Raw genomic sequence first — 6,991 nt, 5'->3', positions numbered from 1 at the left:
ACCTTTATGCCGATTTTCATAACGATTGGACCTCATTTGACCCTAGTTCCATTCAAAGTTTAATTTCAGAAAAACACTTAAACGTCCGTAACTCACCTCTAATACTAGTATTATGATAAAATTTGGCACAAATAAGTTTTATATGAATTAAATTCACACCGTAGAATTTTATGAGGATCGGTCCATATTTGACCATATAACTCCAGTTTTTTATTTTTATCTATAAATTGCTTAAACATGTATATAGGTCGGCCATGTCCGACTGCACTTTCCTACTCCTTTTGATTGGTTGAAGTGTGTGTATGCATATATTTCCAAAATAACCTAAAAAAAAATCAGGAGAAAAATCTGTCACATACGATGTGTCACGACGATATTTAAATATGTTCATTATAAAATTATATTAATTTCTTTTTTTATTTTAAAATTATGGATTACTAATCCATATGAAAAATATGTCCCATAGTGTAAGAAATTAAAACAAAAAAGATACACCTACAGAAGTCGCAGATTTTCGTAAATATTTACATGTACTTTAAAAACACTTCCGTTTTTTGTCACGTATGATATCGCCATATTTTAATCCATATTTTGGAAAACAAGGTTCCGAATGGGATGATTCCTTTTGCAAATATAGTATTCTTTAAATGGAACAGAATGACAAAATTATTCTCCAAGTACTCCTAATTTTACAAAATCTATACCACTTTGAAGGCGTGCGAATGTCACATACAATCGTATGGAATTGCCCATATGCATTTTTATAAGAAATACAAATTTTAATTTTTTTAGTTAGTTAGTTAGTTAGGTGCCACATTATTTTAGTCAAATTGTATTTGTAAAATTAGCATAAAATCGACAAAAGTCTACCATAAACCCATAAAGGGAGAAATTTAGCTTAACTTTTTAACCTATTAAATGTACATATTTCTTATGCTATTGCAGCGTACACAACTGTTAATATTGCATAAGATTTGTCAGTTTTTAAGCGTAACTTAAGAGTTTTTATTGTGTCGATTAGTAAAATTAGTGCAAATTAGTATTTTTTTTATATTTTAAAAATACTTGTTGATAAGTGTAGTAAGTCAGTATGTGACACATTAAGCTTTATTTTCCTTAACACGTTAATGATGATAACATTTGTACGTACATTAGATACATTACATTATATGTATCTAATGTAATGACTACATTAGACCTATCCTTAGAAAATAGATTTACTTTAGAAAATAGTTTTAATTTGTATGGAAATGTCGTGAATTATTTTACTAAAAGCTGATTTTTTGAGATCCCCTCATTGTCCCACTCGGATTTTTTTATATTTTGCTCATGACATTATGAGCTATTTTTGGTGAAGGAGATTAGAAAATGGAAGGTACCTGAGATATCATTGACTCAAGGATATTTTTGAATATAATTATCCCTATATTGAAACTATAATATTTTATACCACGTTCACATATTGCAATTATTCGTAATTCACGCTCTCATTCATCATTCAACCCCCAATTACATATTGAACAAGTAAGAAAGTATAGTCGGGCGTGGCCGACCATATGATACCCTACACCAGTTATGAATATTAAATGTGATTTATTTTTCATAATAAAGCATTTATCTTCAATATTCCCTTGTTCCGATACATTTAAGCAATTTATGGATGGGGCAAATATGGACCAAGCCCGATATATGAATATATTTATATTTACATAATATTTTATTGTGCTGAATTTCATCGCGATATTTGTGTTTATAAGTTAATTTGGGACATTCAAGTAATTTTCTGAAGGGGACTTTGTATGGGAGCTAGGGTCAAATGGGGCCCGATCTTTATGAAATTTGGCAGGGTCATCAAGACTTCTATAAAACTTAGTTGTGCCGTATTTTATCGATATATCTGTATATTTAACATAATTATGAGCTCAGAAGCCCTTTTCGGGGGGTTCTGTTCTATGGGGGATAGGTGAAATAATGGACCGATTTTAACCATTTTCAATAGGCTTCGTCCTTGGGTCAAATAAAACGTGCGTGCCAAATTTCATCCAATTATCTTGAAAATTGCGACCTGTAGCTTGCGCACAAGGTTTACATGGACAGCCAGCCAGCCAGACGGACTCAGAAAACGATTCTAAGCCGATTGGTATACTTTAAGGTGGGTCTAGGACGAATATTTTTGTATGTTACAAACATCAGCACAAATCCAATATACCCTCCCCACTAAAGTGGTGTAGGGTATAATGACATGATTCAGTTGCGGAGTTTTCGAGTTATAATACATTATTTTTCCATTGTACTATCAAATCTTAATATGTATTGCATGGATATCAACTTTGTACATTATTCATAAAAATGGCTTTGAACTATTGGTATAAGACAATAAAAAAGCACCCTTCGGAAAATTATTTAAATGTTCACAGTTCGCTTAAAAAGTCCAATGTCGACATGAAATTCATCATAAAACAGTCCACGAGTTACTTCTCTTCTACGCACAATTTTGACAGATTATATTACTTATAGTAAAGTCTAAAATTGATTTATACTGTTAATATATATCTTTTTGTTAGAATCACTCTAAGGCCTATAGTGCAATGTTTGCCTATACATAATTTAAATAGTGTCAGACGTCATAATTATGAATAAAATTTATTTATTATTAATATTAACAGTAATATTCCCAACAAATTTTAGTAATATCAGATTTCAGCTTTCAATATTTTGAAGCCATTTTGAATTTTCAAAAAAGTAAAAACGCTTACGTCGTTGCCTTTATTTACCCACCAAATCCTGTCAAGGTTTTGATAATTGTTTAGAAATTATCAATTTGATCATATCAAGCCCGAGTTTTACGAACAAAATCTGTTACGTGAAATAAAACATTTAAATTTAAAAATATTTTTGTCTAAAATGCTTGAAATAAAATCAGTTATGTGTCTTTTATTGATAACTATATTACCAGATATACGACTTTTAGTATTTAATTTATATGGAAGTATTTCTAGTCGACTTTTTCTTAAACCTGTTGTAGTTCTCATAGGTATCAAGGTGTTCTTGCAAAATTTGATGATTTTATCTCTAATAGTTTCCCAGATATACGAAATTTTGTATTTTACTCTAAAACATTATAATGTTTGATAGGACTGTCACGCCCCCTAATGCTTATCCGCCAATTTATTACAATAATGTTCAGAGGGATATCAGAGTTGTTCTTTCTAAATTTGAGGATTCTATCTCTAATAGAATTTTTGTACTTAATTGACATGGGGGTATCTCGCCCCCTTATTTCTAGTCCGCCCATTTTTGTCTAAAATATTCATATTATTACTAAAGTGGCCCATTTTCCCACAATTGTTAATACCTATGTCAAAATTGTCCATACAACATTTGAGGACTCTAGCTGTAGCAGTTTCTGAAATAGACCACTTTTAATATTTACTTTGTTTGTGTGCGTGGCACTTTATCTACTTGAAATATCGAAATAAAAAGTAGGCTATAGTTCCTTCCAGGCATACACAAAGAAACTTTGAAAAATTCAAGAAAATCGGTCCAGTAGTAGCAGTCTATAGACTTCAAACAAATAAACACACATTCATTTTTATATATATAGATGATAAGAAGAAGCTATGTGCAGCGAAACCCTTATTTTCCTAGATTGGATAATAGGTTTAGGTATAATTGACTGAAAATTAAAACTGAAACTTTATTTATATAGATTTTGTATATTTTAATATAGCGTTGTTTTCTTAGTATTACATAGTTATACCCTACACCACTTTAGTGGGGAGGGTATATTGGGTTTGTGCTGATGTTTATAACATACAAAATTATTCGTCCTATACCCACCTTAAAGTATACCATTCGGCTTAGAATCATTTTCCGTCATATATATATTTAGAATTTTTTGAAATAAATACCAAAATTTTCGACTTAACAGCAAAATACTATAGTCCATCTGTGAAACTATGAAATTAAATTTTACATAGTTTTTTTTAACATAAACTACAGTGGGGATGGTATTATGCGTCTGTGCTGCTGATTGTAACGTCCAAAAATATTGATAGTTAAAGGATCTGCTCAGAATCACTTTCTGAGTCCGTCTATCCAGATAACATATCTCTCACCCTAGCCACCATACAAAATATCTTTCAGAAAATGGATTTAAAAACCTTACCATACGCTAAAATTCAGAATAAAAATCCTTGCTTTGGTCATAACTGTTCAAACTTAGCAGTGAAATTAGACACAAATGAGTTGATAATCACCCCTTCAAAAACATTCTTGTACCATTTATTAGACGAAGACATCTGATACTTATTGAGCCGATTCTAAACGGGTCTGTTATTAAGTTCTCTGAGGAAGTCAAATACTTAGGAATCATTCGCGAAAAAAAAACCTAAACACATGTATCCAGTATGATCAATAACATCATTAGAGCCTTTCAAATGCTATTTTGGAGTACATGGGGCCTAAAACCGAAAATGAGCTCATGGATTTTTAATATAATAATAAATAAATATTCTACCTTATGCTGACAAAAGGTGAAGCAGACCACCACTCGGGCTTCTCAGCACAAAGTTTAACTAACGTCTCATCTGTGTATCTATAACGGGGCTATTATGCACATTATGGATATAATTAATTTGGCGAAATTTTTGGCATACCACCACTTGATGGCCAATGTTGTATAAGTAGTGAAAATAATTTGTCATTTGGAAGCAAAACCATAACGCACCAACACCAATTTTTAATATAAAACAAATTTTTTGTGCAAGTTTTATTTTTTTATTTTAAATACTGGTATTTACACCGATATGATGTGACAAAAGCAGACTTTTAGGTGGAAATGTCTATATACATACGTTTGGGTTATGACTTTTTGATGTTTTTGCAAATATACAATTTTACATCCCCTAATCAAAAAGTCCATAAAAAACAATAAGAAACACAACACTCCTGCACCAAACGAGTTGAAATTTGTTGATCGTATTTGTTTTGATCATATCTTTGATACTTATAGATCGATTTTACTGGTTTTACACAGAGTATATCTAATAAAATAATCTAAAATTTGGATTCCAAATACATATGGGGCCTTCAAAAAATAGATTTTAATAAACAGACGGAGAGACATTTGGTGCATGAACTTTTTTAACAACAGCGAAAAAATAATACCGTGGTTATCATATCTTTTAATGCTCTATTCGACTTACCTATGCCAACTTGCATTTTTGCAAAATATGTCAATAGTTATATCCCTAATGTACATATGTAAATATGTCATTGGGGCTATTCTGCACATTCCACTTTTGAATATTCTTATTAAAGATGAGGACTGCAAATCGTCAATTCGCCTACCGTTCCTTCGATACCTGACGGGAACCTAAAGACCTATCAAATATGGTGGCAGCAGAGTGCTAATCATGTTTGGTTTACTGATGGGTAAAAACAAATAGATGTTGTAACTAGCGCATTTGTGGACCTAACTACCCGAAGCAATCTCCATGGGAAAATATTCCTCTACCTTTAAGCGGAAATCTACGCCATCTTCAGCTGTGATAGGGTGTGCGTGAGGAGAAGGATCAGGGGTCTAAGAGTTTATATAATGCCAGATAGCGAAGCAACGCTCAACTGTCGTAAGACCGTTGAGTCGTAAGACCGCTGATCGCCAGTTTATCGGCCCAGAACCATTCTTTGTATACCATAAGGTTACGCCAGAGAATGGTGGGAATCGTGGGTCGAATCGGAATTTGCACGCCACTGGGAAGCCACAACAGGGCTTAGACAGACAAAGCGCTTAATTAAGCTATGAAAGAGTAAATCTAAAAACTGTTATCGTTTAATAAAAGTGATCTTTGAATACTAACGTGATTACTTACTGGATACTAAGCACAGTGGACCAAATGCGCAATCTAGCGCGAAATTGATCGAAAAAATTATGTTTTCAAAACAAAATTTGTATTGCTTTTATACTTATGTAGGTAGTCAAACAAGAGCAATTTTTTGGAATAAAAAATTTTCAAATTTCATAAAATGCTTTAATAGTTTGAAGTGATTTTATAAACATCGTGAAAAGTTAAATTACAAAATAATTTCATATTTATTAACTACAAAGAATGTTTATATAATTGTATAAATATGTAGCATTTTTATGATATCGTTCGTCAATAAATTAAGATCGAAAAGGTTGGTATATTGAAGTTATTTTTCAAGAAACTTTGAATTTTATTCAAGTTTTTAAATACTACTCCCGCCTGCATCTGTAGATATTTTATATACGTTGTAAAGAGTAGCTCTTTGGCTATGGCATGACACCTTGCCCACTTGAAGATTCAGAACATAAAGTGTGCGACGAGAAATACTTCAACAACCTTCGAATATTTCAAGAAATATCGGATACTTCAAACGAAGATTATATACAGAAAATGTATAATAAAAGGTTCCTTTCAGTATATTGTATTTTGACACACTTATAATATGTGTCACGCCCTTTTAGATATTATTCTTATTTCATAGGTATTGTTGCTCATTTAATTTTCTAGTCACATTCCAAATTTCAGATTTCTAAGTCAAGATAAACACACTTGCTTGCTAGATTAGGCATTTGATCCACTGAGGCTGTGGTTTCAGACATCACCAATTCGGTCAATAATTGATCCACGCCTCCATAAAAATCCTTCTTCAGAAAATCACACTCAATTTAAATTAACATAGGTTTTGATCGTATAAAATTCGTCATAGTTGAATGTATACTCTCACTTGTTTTAATACGAAATGTTAGTCACCTCTGTTTACGCCAACCCTTAAAGAAATGCTCTGCTTAGTTATGTCGTTTTGGTCAAGTAGCGTGACAAAACAACGTTAACTTGTTTTGAATTTTAACCAAGTTAATAAAAGAGAGCCCAACTTAACGAAGTGAGAGCTGCTAAAAGTGACGAAGCATAAACAGACCTACATTTTATCGTACATACAAATTTGTGTATTTTATTTGTTAACA

The sequence above is a fragment of the Lucilia sericata genome, unplaced genomic scaffold, assembly GCF_015586225.1.
Source record: "Lucilia sericata isolate MDLA Ls3-8-SP2 unplaced genomic scaffold, ASM1558622v1 Contig000013F_arrow, whole genome shotgun sequence".
NCBI classification, from domain to species: domain Eukaryota; kingdom Metazoa; phylum Arthropoda; class Insecta; order Diptera; family Calliphoridae; genus Lucilia; species Lucilia sericata.
This window is presented reverse-complemented; position numbering follows the sequence as displayed.